At 36.4% G+C, this 17,686-nt stretch overlaps 1 protein-coding gene and 1 long non-coding RNA gene across 4 annotated transcripts in view; both read left to right on the plus strand.

The window, feature by feature from the left end:
- The window catches only part of cep112 (centrosomal protein 112), a 256,249-nt gene that overhangs the window by 22,370 nt on the left and 216,193 nt on the right, over window positions 1-17,686 (plus strand). The window lies entirely within an intron of this gene.
- LOC135745346 (uncharacterized) lies at window positions 1,781-5,075 on the plus strand. The gene is made up of 4 exons (XR_010531182.2): window positions 1,781-2,421; window positions 2,529-2,619; window positions 2,719-2,804; window positions 3,188-5,075. It is a non-coding gene; the product is annotated as an uncharacterized lncRNA (long non-coding RNA).

A 17,686-nucleotide genomic window follows, 5' to 3' on the forward strand; every position in this document is an offset into this window, starting at 1 on the left:
TTAGTCTATTTAAGAAACTAAGCATCATTCAAAATAACTAAAATTCAATGGACACAATTACAATTTTAATGTGTGAAAATTATGTCTCTGACTCAAGAGAAATGCAACAAATGTTATTTCAGAATATATATTTCCAACACTTTGAAAACATGTCTCCAACTGCCCTAGGTCAGAATATTGTGAACGTATCTCTCAATGCTGCATACATCGTTTAAAGGAAGCCGTTCAAATGACATCATGTCACTCATTTTTGCTAGCTAGGATGTTGATAAATTAGTCAGTGAAATGTAAAGCTGCTTATTTTTGCTGATGTCTCATGATTTGAAGTTCACTGTTTCTATTGTTATTATAATTCTACCCTAACATTTCATTAAATCTTTTAAAATAGAAACAAAAATATCAATAGACAGGTCCATAATCTAAAAGACAGTCTTTCACATGTGGATGCAAAACATGTTGGGTGAAACAGACTGACAAACTCGGGTAAACATATCTGCAGATACCTGTCAGCTACTGTACTTCTAGTCCAGAGGTGCCCAAAGTTGGCCCACAAAAGACCTTAAATTTTTTTATGTTTCATGCATACTTGAAGGTGTATAAAATGCATCACGAAACCTAATGAACTCGGGTACTATAGGCTAAAAATGAAGAGGTTGCGGCAGTGGCACACAGAGAAAAGGATATTTAAAATTGATTGGCAAAACGATTTCTTTTTCCTACAAACAGCCTTGGAAAATAAAACTGCATTAGTTATGCATAAACAGAGTAATGTTTGCTTATTTATTTTTTAAAATATTAGAAAATTATAAATTAGGGGTTAACAGGGCAACTTTAATTTTAATATAACACAACAACATTTACTTTTGGCCCACGGCCCTCAGTCAGGTTTGGCCCTTGTAAGGAAAATGTTCGGGCACCAATGAATGTTCTAGTCTATCTGAGGAGGTAACTTTTAGCATATGATAATGCATGCTTGCACAAAGTCAGACCACATATTATAATGTTTGTCTTCAATCAATCAATTTAAACAAAAGAGATGGGGACTTTATAATATAATAAGGGTCCATATATCACAGTGAAAAAAGACATACATGTATTTTTACTTTAACATGCACTAATGCTGAGTTACAGCATATCCTAATAATAAACTATTGAAGAGTCATCATTAACTACGACATGTTTTTCATTGTTAGTTAATGCAGTCATTTACAATAAATTAATTTGAGTTCATGTTGTAGTTAAGTAAGTTCAGTAAGTTACATGTCTTAACTCAGCATTAGTTTATATTTACTAATATTTAAGTAAGAATTCATTTAGGTATACGTTCAATGTTTCCAATGATGAGCAGTTAATCCACTAAACCCAGAGATAATTCCTGAGGCATGTTTAAAGAGTTTTGTATTTCATCAAGAAGGTGCTGCTGATTCACAAAGATTTTATATTTAAGAAAATCTGAGCATCATTCCAAATAACTGTTAACATGTTTGTCAACTAAACATGTTTTGTAAACGTAATAAACTTTATAAAAATATTTTTTATTTTTTATTAATAATCAAGTATAAAGAACAATGCATAGTGTGAAAACGCGGATTATAAAAAGTATATTAAAGAAAAGGACTACATTTCCCAGAATGCACCTGCACCTACTCATCTGCCCCCACCCTTCAGGTGCGACTGCTCAACCTATGGGCTTGACGGGAAAATTCAAAATCGCGAACCGTAACTGCCTGGACTACTCCGTCTCTTGTTTGTTTGTTTGCTCATTAACAGTAAGGTAAGTTTGATTTAATTCATTTGTCTGCATCGCGCTGATCGGTTGCCTATTTGTTCATATTATGTTATTAACTATGATTCGTTTTTGTCTTTATACTAGAACTGTTTGAATTTAAACCACAAACAGTAAAACATTAAGGTTATACGTGGTACACAGCGGTAAACATGAGGTTAAAAAGACGCGAAGTAACATTCAAACCGGGCTGTTAAAAGATTCAATTCGATGTTTAAATTTTTAAAAACAAAACTTTAAAGAAGCCAAGATGAGACGTTATTTGCTTAAAACAAACAAAACAACAGTAACTCGTGTGTTTGAAATGTTAGCAGCTACCAAGTGTCTCTCTGCTATTTTAAATTATACAGACGCTCTTTTGTTGTTTTAAAAGCTCATTCAGTTCTGGTAGATGCTGCTTATTTTTCAAGACTGTTTTAATAGCTTTATATTGATTTGTAACAAAGCCAGCTTCACTTTAAGAGAACCTAGATGCTAATTGTAAAGAAGCTTGGAGTCATAATATATTTAAACGTTATATGTTTGCTGTTCTTCATCTTTTTAAATATGAAGTCTATACATGTTTGTGTTTACAGAGGTCATGTACACTGTGGTCAACTTTGTGGACGATGAAGAGGTTTCTGGGTAAAGCTGATGTATGTTTAATCATTCAATGATTACATTAAATTAAAATCAAACATGTTAAATAGTAAACGGATGTATTGTGATATGTGATTTTGATTTTTAATTCTGTGTTTGCCAGAGAAATATAATGAAGTAACAGTGAAAGCTAAAACATCAGACTGATCCAGACACTGAAGAAATTGATATCACTGCAATCTGGCCAAAATGATGTAAGTTTAATAATTAAATTATTAAATTAAAAAGGTTAAATCGTAAATAGATGTGTTATGATGTATGTGATTCTATTTTTTTTATTCTGTTTTTGATAGACAACTATATTGAAGTAACCTACTGTAATGAAGCTGCAGAACAACACAGAACAACAGACTCTGAGGACATCAACACAGAAAATTAAGTAAGAAGATTTATGAAGTATTATGAAGTTCTTTGATCATATATTGTTGTATCTTTGTACAGTTTAATGCAGTGGTTCTTAACCTTATTCCTGGAGGCCCACTGCTCTGCACATTTTGTATGTCTCCCTTATTTAACACACCTGATTCATATCATCAGCTCATTAGAAGGGATCTCCATGAACTGAACTACGTCTGTCAGATAAAAGAGATATACAAAACATGCAGGGCAGTGGGCCTCCAGGAATTACGTTAAGAACCACTGGTTTAATGTTAACTTTCTAAAATGTACAACTTTAATTCTATGTCATTTGATTTGTCGTGTGTATGTGTATGTGTATTAGTATTATGCCAAATACTTATATGTACTTTTATATTTCCAAAGGGCTCCAAAGAGATGTCTGTCCAGATGAGGGTGCATCAACGTTACCTTTGCTGACAAGTATATGCTTTACAATGTAAAACCTAACAGTTAACTTAACTCAAACCATTTAAGGAAATCGGTTGCCTTAACCCATTAAGTTTAAAAAAAAAAACATACATTTGAGTACTGTGAACTTAAGTCTTGTGCAATAATGCACTTATATTTAGTTAGTGTGAACTTAAATATAAGTGCATAACTGCATGTGACTCAATTTGTTTAAGTTCACAGTACTCAAATCTATGTGTTTTAAAACTTAAATGGTTTAATGCAACCGGTTTTCTTAAATGGTTTGAGTTTAGTTAACTTTTAGGTTTTACAGTGAGAAATTCTTGAATAATTCCAAGACAGAGCTCTGCAATTGTATCTACACTGCAAAAAAATCAGTTTCTAACTTAGGATTTTTATCTTGTTTTTAGTAGAAAAACTAAAAATTCTTAAATCAAGATGTATTTTCTTGATGAGCAAAATTACCTAAGAAAATGTCTAGTTTTTAGACAAAAATATACAATTTAAGTAAATTTGTGCCTAAACAAGCAAAAATATCTAACAATGGGGTGAGAAAATTGTGCTTGAATTAAGTTTTTAAGAAAAAAGAAAACTTAAGATTTTTTCTCACACCATTGGCAGATATTTTTGCTTGTTTTAAGCACAAATTCACTTAAATTGTGTGCATTTATTTATTTTGTCTAAAACTAGACTTATTTTCTTAGGTCATTTTGTTCATCAAGAAAAAGCATTTTATTTAAATAATATTTCTACTGAAAACGAGACAAAAATACTATGTAAGAAAGTCATTATTTTGCAGTGTAGGACTGATTTCTTGAACAACAACTATATTGATCTTGCTTTATTTTATTTAAATATTTACTACATTACAGTGGCAGGTGGTGACTTCTTTTTTTGTGAGCACTCGATGCAAAGTTTGTCACAACATGTATATAGCCAGTCATTTGTGTGGTTCAAAATATGTGTTCTGCATGTATGTGCATCACGTGTTTTGACTAAACCCGTGATGCACATGGTTTACATGAAGCAACAAACACATTTTAAAAACACAAGCAATACACATGACACTCCGAACACTTATTTTAAATTTGCACCCCTCGGATGAGCAGTCACGAGCCGCCACTGCTACATTACATTGTACTGCTTTGAATGTAATTTTTATTGTTGCTTTTATTTTGTTTTATTTTACTCTAATATTGCTTTCTCTGTCTGTATATTTATGAGTTTAAATAGTATTGTTTATGTATGCAACTTTTAATATTTGTGTATAATATTATTTTGTGATTGTGACAATTGTGAATTGTTCAGTTTTTTATTAAATAAACATTTCAAACTCAATTCAAGTTTTTTATTTTACATAAGGGTTTTGGGGTGTATCTGAATATAAATATGAATATATATATATATATATATATATATATATATATAGTGGGGGGGGGTTTAGTCTATCTGCATAGCAGGCAAATAACCAATCAAGTCACTAAGCTATGAGGGCTTGGGTTGGGCTTAATACAAAGTGTAACCAATCAAATGATCTCAACTGGAAAGTTTCAAAGTTGTGTCCCAATAGTTGTCAGAGTTTTGGGAGGGGGTTTTAAAAGCAACCAATCAGTGTTGAGATTAAACACCAATGGAGACACTAGAATTGTGCAAAGGTGTGAAATCCCAGTACCTCTGTAGCTGTGAAAATGTCCCCTGACAAAATCTTCAATGGGATTATTTGCCATGGCAACAAATGGCTGCATGTACCACAGGAATATCCCATCAGCAAGATACATCCGAATTGGTATCATTACGGGAGTTTCCTAACTTGGTGGAATTAGAAGTTTACCCTCAGTGGAACTAGTAGATACATACGAAAATCAGTGGTGTTTACAGGAGTTTCCTAGTACGGATACACCTCTTTTCATGCAGTGACACAGTTGCTGTAACTACAGAACACGTGCATGGGCATGCCGCATAATAGGTAGGGAGAGAGCTCGGACACAGACTCACATCAGAACGAGTATATGTGGGAAACACTGCTAACCTTTTGTTAAGTCACTCTCATGATGAACTTAATCAGCCACCGACTTCTCTGTCAGTAACATCCGTGACTGTTGACGTTTACGTGAAAAAGAGAAAGTACACAGAGGAACACGGAGTTAAATACTTTTCACTGTTATGTGAGAGAGGCGTGCAGGCTCAGCAAAGAGAGGGGAGGGGGCCGGGGGCGCGCGCTGTTGCGCTGCACACAACGAGAGAGGGAGGATGGAGGCGCGCGGAGCGCTCGCTGCAATGAATTAAGCCGTTTTAAATAGTAAAATTAAAATGTAAATGGGAATCATGAAAAATCTATTTGTGGCGGCCCGCCACAGATAAATGAATATATGGGAAACACTGTATTAGTAAGTTAGAATTAATTATAATTTAGGGGATAGATGACATTTAAATAACCAAATGAAATTTGTGAATATTAAATCATTAGGCCTGTCGATTTCCATAAAATTGGTTTAAATGATCCACTGTCAGAAATTGAAAATTGCATAAAAAAATTAACACTTTTTAATCATTTTTGATTAGCCTAACTTGAAGTAAGTACTAGAAATACTAATATGATGTACTGTATGAATACTTCCCAGCTTTGAATTAGAATTAATAAAATGAGTTCATAGCAATGAAAACTGTTGACAGTAGGGTCACAATTTTTCAAATCTTTTTAGTTCTATTCAGTTTTATTTGTACAGTATAGCGCTTTTCACAATTGCTCAATTGTACCAAAGCAGCTTTACATTAATAAAAAACAGAGAAAGCACAGACAAATCAGAGCACAACAAAAGTAGCAAAATACAGTAGCTAAAATGAAACCGTACAAGTTAGTAAAGTTAAAATAATTTTAGCTGTTTTCCAAGGGCTTAAAAACTCTGTATAGGAAAAAAATCCTAGGTAGAAAAAACACCCTTCAGATAGAGCCAGACCTAGCCGATTTTACAAAAAAATATACTATATATTAAATACTATATTATAAAATTTAATACGATTAGATCTTAGAGTTAGAGTAGAGTAAGAGTGGATCAGTGCTGTGATGAGCATCAGCTTCTGTCTGATGCTATTACAGAAATAGGCACTTTAGGAAATATTTTGGTTTTCTTCAGGTCTTTAAAATAAATTAATTTACTATCTAGTTAATGGTAATGGTCCATATGTTTAAATGATTAACAATGAAATATACTCTAAAGCATTTATTAATGTAATGGTAATTTCAACATTTTCCATTACCTATTACCACTATATTGACCAATATCTCATTAATGCTGAATTCTCTATTGCCAAATCAGTTAAATAAATCCATTGTGTGCTCTTGTACTCATTAACCAGAAATGAACCTAAGAAATAACACCACCTCATAATCACTGCATTGTCTTGTAGAAAATAATCATTAGCCAACAAACTTACCCGGCATTAAATATACAGATTTCATGTTTTCAGTCTCTGTTTCCTTTACTATTAGCCATGCATTTCGTATGACTGGAGTATTATGTTTTTACTTGCATGTTGTTATATATATTACTTATTTTGTGTTAAGTAATGGCAAATCCTGCACGCAACATTAAAACTACAATGAAAGCAATGTAATAAAAGTATTTTTAGGAAATAGATTTTAGAACAAACATACAAGCAATAAGTTATAAGGGAAAAAAGAATCACAGCATGAAAATGATAAAATACACATGTTAATTTTTATTCTGTACATTTAACCACCATGGGCGCTTGTAAAAGGCGCTTGCAAGGCAATGAAAAATTTGGGTGCACCTAACTTTTGTGCTGGTGCACCTAAGAAAAAAAGAAAGGCGAACCAGTGCAACCAGTGCAAAAAGTAAGTGTAGAGCCCTGCATTGTGTCATTGTGTACGGATAAGAACGGATAATATCAAGTTGTCAATATAACAGTTTACTCTGAAGGAATATTCTGATGTAAACTATGGCTAAAGTTTTGATGAAAGTTATTGTAAATTGTAGGTTACACCTTAGTGTATGTTATGTGGGAGTTTGATTGCAAGAGACTGGACAAAATTGACATTTATGCTTTTACTGTTTGTGCTATAATTCGTTTACAGACAATGTCATTGCCATACAGAAAGGAAAAGACAGCACTTTGTGCATAGCACAAAGAAAAAAAAAGTAGAAATGTGAACATAGAACATTATCTTTAGGGAAAACTGTACATGCAGTGCTGTAGGAATTATACTGAAGTCTTCCTATACCTCCTGACCCAGCAAGCATGTTTGGCTAAAACAAGGCTAAATTTGGGCTGCCAGTGAAAGTCTAATAGACGTCTAACCATAGCCTAAAATAGACAATGCGTATACTTTTAGAACATGTAAAAGAAATAAAAGCAAACACCTGTTGACTTTGCTTACATGTTGGAATATTATACATCTTCAAGTTATTTTGGCAAAAATGGGATGTTATTTAGGGTAGAAGTGGGTTTCTCATAGCCGGACTATATTGGGTCTATAGTTAGCCGTCATTTCAACGTCTCGGTTTTTGCTTGCTGGGGACGTTCCCGTCTGTCCAATTCAGGACAGATTTAGACATCGAGCTTCTTTTTTGACAACTACACTAGCGCTGGACGATATGGCCAAAAATGTTATCATGATACATTTCTTAATTTCGGTCAATAGGGTAGAAATCCGATAACCATATTAAAGAGCCTAAGGAAAAAACTGCCAATAATGCCCAAAATAAATATCAATACCAAAAACAAACCTCTGAAAAAATGAATTTGCCAAGTCTTTGAAACCTCCTCCTATAAAACTATCATATTTAAAATGATAAAAGGTGTAAATATATTATTATAGCTTTTTTTGTGAGAAATATGAAAATTATATTACATTAAATATTTCAATAACATAAAAACCTTATTAAACGATAAAAACTCTGCCATGATACATATCGTTATCATGATATAAATTAATCCTATCGTGAAATTTTGGTCATATTGCCCAGCCCTAGGGCATAAGTAAAAGAGGTATTTATCAGGGATGTGATTTTTCCGTATAAATACAGATTTCCATATTTTCTGACCTTGGTGGGATGACTTGTCTAAATCACGTAAATCCAATGAGTTTTATTTTTGCGATGGTGGGGGGGTATGCGCGCGTTGTTTGTAGACCCGTGCTTTGCTGTCATCCAACATGTATCTTAGACATTAGGTTTGTTTGAGTTCATGCAGCACCACAAAAACCGACAGGCAGGTGACATCAAAGTGAAAGTCGAATCACAACACACTAAACAAGCTACACCAGTGTTTCTCAAACTTTTTCTGCCATTCCCCACTTTGGAGGTAGGGAAGGGTTCCGAGCCCCACCTGTCCCCAATCGCCCCAACAAAATGGTAATCAAGTACACTTTAAATGAAAACACCAAGGTTTTTCAATATTTTACCATGTTCTTACCTCAACTTTTTTTCAATGCGTTCACTTAATCTTTGTACAGCGCGTTGTGAATGTGTTAGCATTTAGCCTAGCACCATTCATTCCTAAGGATCCAAACAGGGATGAATTTAGAAGCCACCAAACACTTCTATGTTTTCCCTATTTAAAGACTGTTACATAAGTAGTTGCATGAGTAAGTATGGTAGCACAAAATAAAACATGGCAATTTTTAAGCAGATAAAAAATTAGAACTTTATTGCATATATACCTCGGCGCGCAGTAACTTATCACTCCTGACTACTCCCCCTCTTGCTCAAACTTCCGTCAATATTACTGCGCCCAAGGTCGAAGTTAAAGATAATAATGCAACTATGTTTGCATTTTGTCTTTGACAAAAGTCATCATACTTTCTCTTCAGCTGGCTTTTTAGTTGATAAGGTCCACTGTCAGTCTTGGTTTTCTCTGCAGGTGCCGAATGTCCAGTTCTTTCTATTCCATGTCACAAACTTATCCATTGTTAATTTTTTACCCACTACCGCCTATACCGCCTACACATTAAAGTTTTTGTTCCGCTTCAATTAACATTCCGACGTTAATTTATTGTTGTAGGCTATAGCTCAGTGTGACATTTTCTTCACAGTCTGATGGTGTTTTAAGTTAGGCTTATTTTTAAAATGTGTCGTTTTGAGTGATTAGTCAATAAATAAATGAATTAATAGAGATCACAAAAATTACCAAATTTCCTCCAGTTTATCACGCCCCACTTGTAATATTCCTATTCCCCACCAGTGGGGCCCGCCCCACACTTTGAGAAACGCTGAGCTACACAATCAGAACTTGTTACGTATTTCTGAAGGAGGGACTTCATAGAACAAGGAAGAAATCAGACTGTTTTTAGGACAGTAAAAAACAGGTTTATATCATAGACCGATAAAAAATATAGACGTAGTGTCTGTGACGTCACCCATTGGCTTGTGAAGATTGTTTTTGAAGCTTAAAGTAGGCGTTGTCTGCCGTCGCCATTTTGGCCGCGCGTCACCACAAATCACTCGCAGAAAACCGTAAATGGGTAAAGAGGCGACACATGGCTGAAGCTGAGGTGAAACCACGCCCGCCTAGCGCGAGTCTAGTGACAGCAGTGGCTTCTCAACCGTCACTCAAGCGGCCACGGCCTTAACTATGCAGAAGTTTAAGGCTTAATATAATCTAAACCAGGGATGGGCATCTTTGAAAATGACAAGGGCCAGCATTTTCCTCCTTTATACCAAGGGGGCTAGAACCACACGCACAATTTACCATTCTTAATTTTCTTTATTAAAAAAACACAATATACAATTAACCTGTCTTTAAAGATTTTAACTATAAAACTTAGCAATTATTTTAGTTCTAAATTATAACTTTATTTTCAGTGGACAAGCATTTCAGATAAAACTTCTTAACTGCATTGCTTTAACATCTGTAACAAGCAAGGCACTTTTAAATTAGTATAGAGGAGTTTATTATCTGACCCTAAGAGAACAAAATTATTTGAAATAAAAATACATAAATTCAAAACAATATATATATAACATATTTATATTCAAATCTGAGAGCAATTCTGGCCGAGTACGACCCGTCAACCAAACCAGTGGCATTATTTTTAACCCAACTGGACCCGAATGTAAACTGACGTTTGTGCAGTCTGCAGCCCCGGTGGCCTCGTAACAAATTTGGAGAGCTGCTCCATTTGTTTATATGACGATGGCACGATGGTAACCGCTAAAACATACATTTAAAAATATCTGACATGTCTGTCTCAACAAGAATTAACCTATTGCCAGCCACAAAATGTCGCAAGCGCTCTTGGCAAACAGAGGAGGTTTGAAAAGGACATTGACACACACATGCGAGAGTTCAGGGCTTCACGGGTCCGTTCGGCAAAAACACATTCATTTTAAATAACCCGAGACTCGATTATTGTACCCGACCCGTGTCCGAGGCACGCGTGAAACTTTTAGACCCGAACCTGATCGTATCCATAGACAGTAAAAGAAATGGACACAGCGACCCCATTGGATTCAACGGAGACAAGTGAAGTCAATTAGAAGCACGCACTTCCTGGGTGTCGAGCGTATTGCGCAGACTCAAACTGAGCTCAATGACGTGGATGTCACGTGAGCAACCTGTCTGGCAATTGTAAGTCTTCTAATAGCCGTGCCACGGGAAATCTGAATCACCTACTGAATCTTGCAGAGACGGCGAGCGTGAACAGGAGCACATTTTGGTTAGTATTCTGATTAGTAATCTCCCTTGACTTTATGCCTTCACGTCCACCCGATTGCCTCATAGTCAGTAAAAGATTGCCTGTGAGCTTCTCTCCCAGTCCATACGGTAATTTCCCTACTGTGCGACAGAAAGTCGCAGGTTATGACGCAATCGTTAGCCTATTTTTACAAAAACTGCTTCTACTGGGACATAACGTAAGATACATGGTAATGGAGCCTTTTATACATTTTCGTGTTTCTTTAGAAATAATTAATGGACAAATGGAGTCTTTAAACGCCTCAGATGTAAAGTTATTCGCTGTCAAAGTGACGCCAAAATGAATGGGAGTCAATGGGATGCTAACAGCAGATGGGTGTTCGCTAAGCAATGGCGGCGTCCTGGGAAGCTTCAATAAAATATGAAACCCTGCCCCCCTGATCGTATCTCGAGTCGGACCTCGACGTCTTCTTCACATAAGCCTAAACACAGGCTTATGCTTACTGTGATGATCCGCGGGACCTAGCGCCCCCTCCTGGTTGGGAGTATTTACGTCCTAATACAAAAATCACTATTTTAAAAGTATTTGATTAAGTATAATGTGGTCCAGCACATTATAGGTATTAAAATTTACCCCGGGCCGTGTGCGGCCCCCGGGCCGCCAGTTGCCTATCCCTGATCTAAACGGATGAGTTACAAAAAAATTCACCCCCCTCACAGTTGTCATGAAGGGCAAAATTAGCTATATAGACCAAAATCACTTTTTGTACCAGGCTGTAAACATATTATTTTCTACTGTAGAGTTGGGCATTTTTATCATGGGAGTCTATGGGAATTGACTCCCTTTTGGAGCCAGCCTCAAGCGGCCAGTCGATGAATTGCAGTTTAAATCACTTCCGTATTGGCTTCATTAGAGCGATCGGAAGGTTGCCCCTCGGTATATACAGATAAGTAAATTGTGTGAACAATACAGTTTTTTTTAATACGTGGAACATGAACACAAGTTATATTGCGTACTGTAAACACAATCAAAGCTTCAAAAACACATAAAGAACGGGACTTTTAATCAGTAATATGATGAAAAAATAAAGTCATTTTAAATTACATGTAGACCTTCAGGTCGACCTTATTCCAAAGTCCACTCAGTTAATTTATCAACCCATTTAAAGAATCATCATGTATACAAAACAAAATCAAGCTAAGGCATACAGTATGTTTGTGTTTTGTCATATAAGAGAACCCTTTACAATACCGCAATAATAAGAATTGTGGTGTTCTGCTATTTCAGGTCCTGTTTTAAAAAGTATGTTACCGTGAACTTTTCAGGTTTTTAGGGTTTGATTCGAAGACATTTAGATCACAGACTCAAGTTCTGTTGGAGAAAATTACAAATGTCATGTCAATTTTATATACTGTATTTTTACTGAACATAGAACTAAAAACGATATTCTTATAAATCTTGTGTCCAGACAATATTTGTCATTACTTCACCAAAGTGATGAACGAGAGATTTTGTTCAGTACACTATTATAGAGCTAATTTTTATAATGAAATAGTGTATTCCTTACGTTTAGGTGTTTTTTTGTATATATTTTTAATAATATAACAATTTATTTACAGACAGTTCTGTGTTTGTCCACCTGATGGCGAACTTTACTTAACTTGAGATTCTGGTGTAATGAATGTGAGTTCAAGCCTCTGCATCATAGCAGGATGAGGTTCAAACATGCATGAACAGCTTGTCTTTAAAGGTGCAATTTGTAAAATATTTGCAGTAAAATGTCCAAAAACCACTAGGCCAGTGTTCTATATTTTGTCCAGCTGATTACTATCAATATCTGTAATGTTTTCAACTACTTGTAAATCGTGAGAAAATTTCCATTCAAAACATTGACACGGGGCAGTGTAGTCTCCTGTCAATGACGGTAATATCCATGTGACCCTTTGTCACTGCCTTTACTGATATAAAAACGACATGACAACAGTGGTCGAGTTCGAAAAAATAAAATGGCGGCCAAGGAAGCGACTGGAGCACAAATTTAGTGTAAATAAACGTATATTTTCACTTTTTATACATTTTAATTGCATTTCTAGCGAGAAATTAGTATTGTAGTTTTCAAATATGTGATTAGTTATCACAAAGGCGCTCTCATTTTTATATTTCAAACACACCGCCTTTGAAGTGCGTCTGAAAGCCTTTCTCTGAGCTGCGTTCATGCCTCCGAAGTCATGGCCTCATGAGGCAGCGAGGCAACAAGTCACTGCCTTGAGGTTTCGGACGCAGCGAGCCAGTGTTCTGGACAAATGCGGAACTATGCGATAGCGCCTGTCGGGCTACACACTTGCTTATGGACTTATGGATTACTTTTTACCGTCTGTCGCTCGTTGTGTCAGCAAAGACAGCTCCGGTAAGCGTACGGGCCAACCAAACGACCCAAGAAGAGTTTGGAACAAAACGAGAGAGGATCAATTTGTTGTTGCATTATCTGGATGGAGAGAGCTTCACGACAACATTTAACTAGACCGATATTCTGATCCTGCTTGTGTTTTACACGATGGGTGAGTTGTTTTGATTCGTAACCCTTCAAAAAACGTATGCTATTATATTGATCACAACATTAGTGTGTAGATTGTAATGAGAGCGTCTTCCCGTGGACGATATGCACATCAAAAGGTATTGTACAGCATTATAAATGGTCATTTTAAGACGCTTCAAAATAAGATTTGTACTGTCAATACATTATGTGAAAAATCATTGTAGATTTTAAGTTGAAAACTTAATTCTGTGCTGTGTTAACCATTGAATTTGGACTAATACTGTAATATCTATGACTAAAAATTTCGTTTTGAACATCACAAATAAACTTACATAATGAAATAAACGATGTCATCAAACGCAACATTTATAAGACTTGATTACCTTTTTCAGTCAAACGTGATTTCTCGTTCGCGTCTGATTAATGGCCATCAGCGGTTGAGTTAAAGACTACAAATCCCACAATTCCATGCTGCTTCAGAGCGTCATTAAACAACGCCATTGTTATTGATTTGATCTGGCGCCATCTAGTGATGCATAAATACAAATTGCATCTTTAACAGAAAACAAAGTAGTGAGAAATTTGCTGATGTCAGTTGACCTATGTGTTCAATATTACTCTTATTTCTTTAGAAAATTATGGTTTAGTCTCTAAGCAGTGGTAACTTGATAAATAAGTGCTGCTAGCTCAGGCTGACATTTATATCATTTCTGTACATATACAACTTCTGCCCATAACTTGTGGATATAGATGGTTCCTAAAATCTTGCAGATTGTTTATGAAAAAACTAGCTTACAATTCTATAACTTCCTAGCAATGCCCAAGTAACTACCCTAAACACTCTAGCAACCAGAAGAATGCCTTTAAAAAATTACAAAGTATATTCCTAATGATCATGACGGCGAGTTTGGCACTTGCAAAAACTCCACTGGAGCCTATAACAAAAAACTGAACTAGGGCTGGACAATATGGACGAAAAGTGTATGATTCATTTCTTAATTTCGTTCGATAGGGTCGAAATCCGATAACGCTATTAAAAAGCCTGAGGAAAATCTGCCAAGAATGCCCAAAATAAATATCAGTCAGAAAAACAAACCTCAGAAAAAAATAATTTGCCAAGTCTTTGAAACCTCTATAACACTATCATATTTAAAATGAAAAAAGGTATAAATATATTAATGTTCACCTTTAATTTGTGTTTAGCCTTCATACAAAAAAAGTGATATCACTAGCTGCGTTTACATGGACATTTGTAATCCGTTTAAATGATCAATCTGAATAAAAATGTCCCATGTAAACACCTCAATCGGACTAAAAAGTGCCAATCTGATTAAAAATCTAATCCGCTTGTTAGGGGTGGTTTATACCTTTTGTAATCCACTCAAAAGGACATGTATACACTTGATCGGATGGATAACTGAAACTGGGACGGTCTGCGCATGTGCTATCTTTTTTCTTTTTTTAATGGCGGTTGGCAAACCCACTGAAAGGTGCATTTCCGCCACCTACAGGACGGGAGTGTGGAGCATATGCACACGTGCAATGACGTAGAATTGGTGTAATGACATGTGACGCAAATAACTCGAGTTTGTTTTGTTGAAGGAAGTCACAAGAAGTGATTGTCTTGTTAATCTTGTTCCTATTATCCTTCCAATTCCCCATAACGTGATACAAGACAGCGTTGTCCGGTCAGTGCATGATTTATACTTTGATCCACAAACGCGTGTTTTTGGACTCGCTCTCGCGAACGGTCTCTGCAGCACTGCGTGAAGTAAAATACGCTTTTTGGGCACACGTGAATGGGTGTTTTTGCTGCTGCTTTATAATCAGTGAGGCACAAAGCAAATCTTGAAACAGCGTGAAACTATATTTGTGCAATGTGCGCATGTCAAATGATCAAATCTGATTTAAATCTTGTGTCATATAAACACGCACATCAATCTGATCACATTATTAATTGTTCATGTAAACGCTATGATAGGATTTATTAATCGGAAGGATTTTAATCCGATGGAGGCAAAATGTGTCCATGTAAATGTAGCTACTGTCCAATAAACAAACCACTCATCTACACTACAAATAGGAAAAAGAGGCTACAATTTGCACAAGCTCACCAAAATTGGACAGTTGAAGACTGGAAAAATGTTGCCTGGTCTGATGAGTCTCGATTTCTGTTGAGACATTTAGATGGTTGAGTCAGAATTTGGCATAAACAGAATAAGAACATGGATCCATCATGCCTTGTTACAACTGTGCAGGCTGGTGGTGGTGGTGTAATGGTGTGGGGGATGTTTTCTTGGCACACTTTAGGCCCCTTAGTGCCAATTGGGCATCGTTTAAATGCCACAGCCTACCTGAGCATTGTTTCTGACCATGTCCATCCCTTTACGACCACCATGTACTCATCCTCTGATGGCTACTTTCAGCAGGATAATGCACCATGTTACAAAGCTCGAATCATTTCAAATTGGTTTCTTTAACATGACAATGAGTTCACTGTACTAAAATGGCCTCCACAGTCACCAGATCTTAACCCAATAGAGCATCTTTGGGATGTGGTGGAATGGGAGCTTCGTGCCCTGGATGTGCATCCCACAAATCTCCATCAACTGCAAAATGCTATCTTATCAATATGGGCAAACATTTCTATAGAATGCTTTCAGCACCTTGTTGAATCAATGCCACATAGAATTAAGGCAGTTCTGAAGGCGAAAGGGGGTCAAACACAGTATTTGTATGGTGTTCCTAATAATTCATTAGGTGAGTGTATACTCATAACCAGGTGACACAGCAGCGTACATACTTTTATCCTTTCTTCTCATCTTTCCCCTTTTCTAACGTGGGCAACTAATGGCGTAAGCCGGTTTTTCTCATCAGTATTTCAGTTAAGAGGTCGACAGATCTGGCTTTTTTCTATGGGCGATGCCGATTACGATATTTAGAAATCAGGGCAGCCAATGACCGATGTATGATGCTGATTTTCTTTGCCGATATGTTTGGCCGATTTTCTGTTTGTACATAATAATCAAATTTTCCTCATCATTAGCAGATATTTTAAATGTAAAAATGTCACTATTTAAGCCACAGAACTAAAAAAAAAATACTTTCTGAGGAGTTTTACAACCTCCTCCACACCATGCATTCATCAGACACAGATATTAGCCTACCTGACACTCTGTTGTCATCATTTCTTGCTCTTTGCTCTGTTTTTTTTTTCGGCATCATCTTTGCAGAAAGCCTGCACCAGTCTACACATTTTAAGATAATCGGAGCTGACAGATTTCACAGAAATTCCAGTATTGTAAGGTGGGTACAGACTTTGATACCATCAGTCAGAGGATATCAAAATAGATTTTAAACTGATTGAACAGACACATCATCAACCCACCCGAGACCACATCCAAATGTGTTTGGTTTGTTTTGTCTTTTGCGATTCAACAAGCATTGCCAAGTGTGACAATGACAGGTCTTCAACTTTTATGTGCCAAGTGTGACAAGCCCCGCCAACAGTAATAAGAGAGATCAGATGTGTTTCTGAGTCAGTGCGGCCAGGTGTTTGTGTCTTAAGTGGAGAGATTGTGGACGTGTCCCTGAGTCTGAGGCTGCTATTATCAGATGCAGGTCAAGGCACAGGGACTTTAATCAGGCCGCGGGGCTGCAGCACCTCTACAGTCCCCCCATCCCCGCCTCTTTGATCCCACTATTTCATCTGATTCAATTATCCCCATCCACCTGTTAACGGCCAGACGCCAATCACAATGACTGGCCTTCATCTGCCAGCTCAAAGGAAACACTGTGTGTATGTGCGTAGTGCATGCGTTGTCTTGGAAATGTATTGCCTATGCCCTTTTTGATCTGTCTTTTGATGTGGCCGGGAAACACAGGGATTTATTTTCTGCCTTTTAACCCCCACTGGCTGGCATGTTGCACCACAGCTCACATCTATAACTTCATTTCACTTTGGATATTATTGATACCATAAAGTCTGTACTGACTTATTGCATATCCTGCACAGTAGAAAATCTGCTCAGCTGGTTATGATGAGGCCTGTACACACAGGTATGTGCAGACAATATGGGGAGGCTGTTAAGCTTCTCACATCACCATGTTGCATCCCTCTCCTGCAAAAAGAATGATCTTGTCTGTATGATCTTGTCCACATATTTACATTAAGTCCTGCTCCTGCCCACAAAATCTCACAGGTAAATGTATATTATTTGCTGCTGCTGCTGCTGTTGTGCAGATGATAAATAGTAGGGTT

This window comes from Paramisgurnus dabryanus, chromosome 3, assembly GCF_030506205.2.
Source record: "Paramisgurnus dabryanus chromosome 3, PD_genome_1.1, whole genome shotgun sequence".
In the NCBI taxonomy this organism is placed as follows: domain Eukaryota; kingdom Metazoa; phylum Chordata; class Actinopteri; order Cypriniformes; family Cobitidae; genus Paramisgurnus; species Paramisgurnus dabryanus.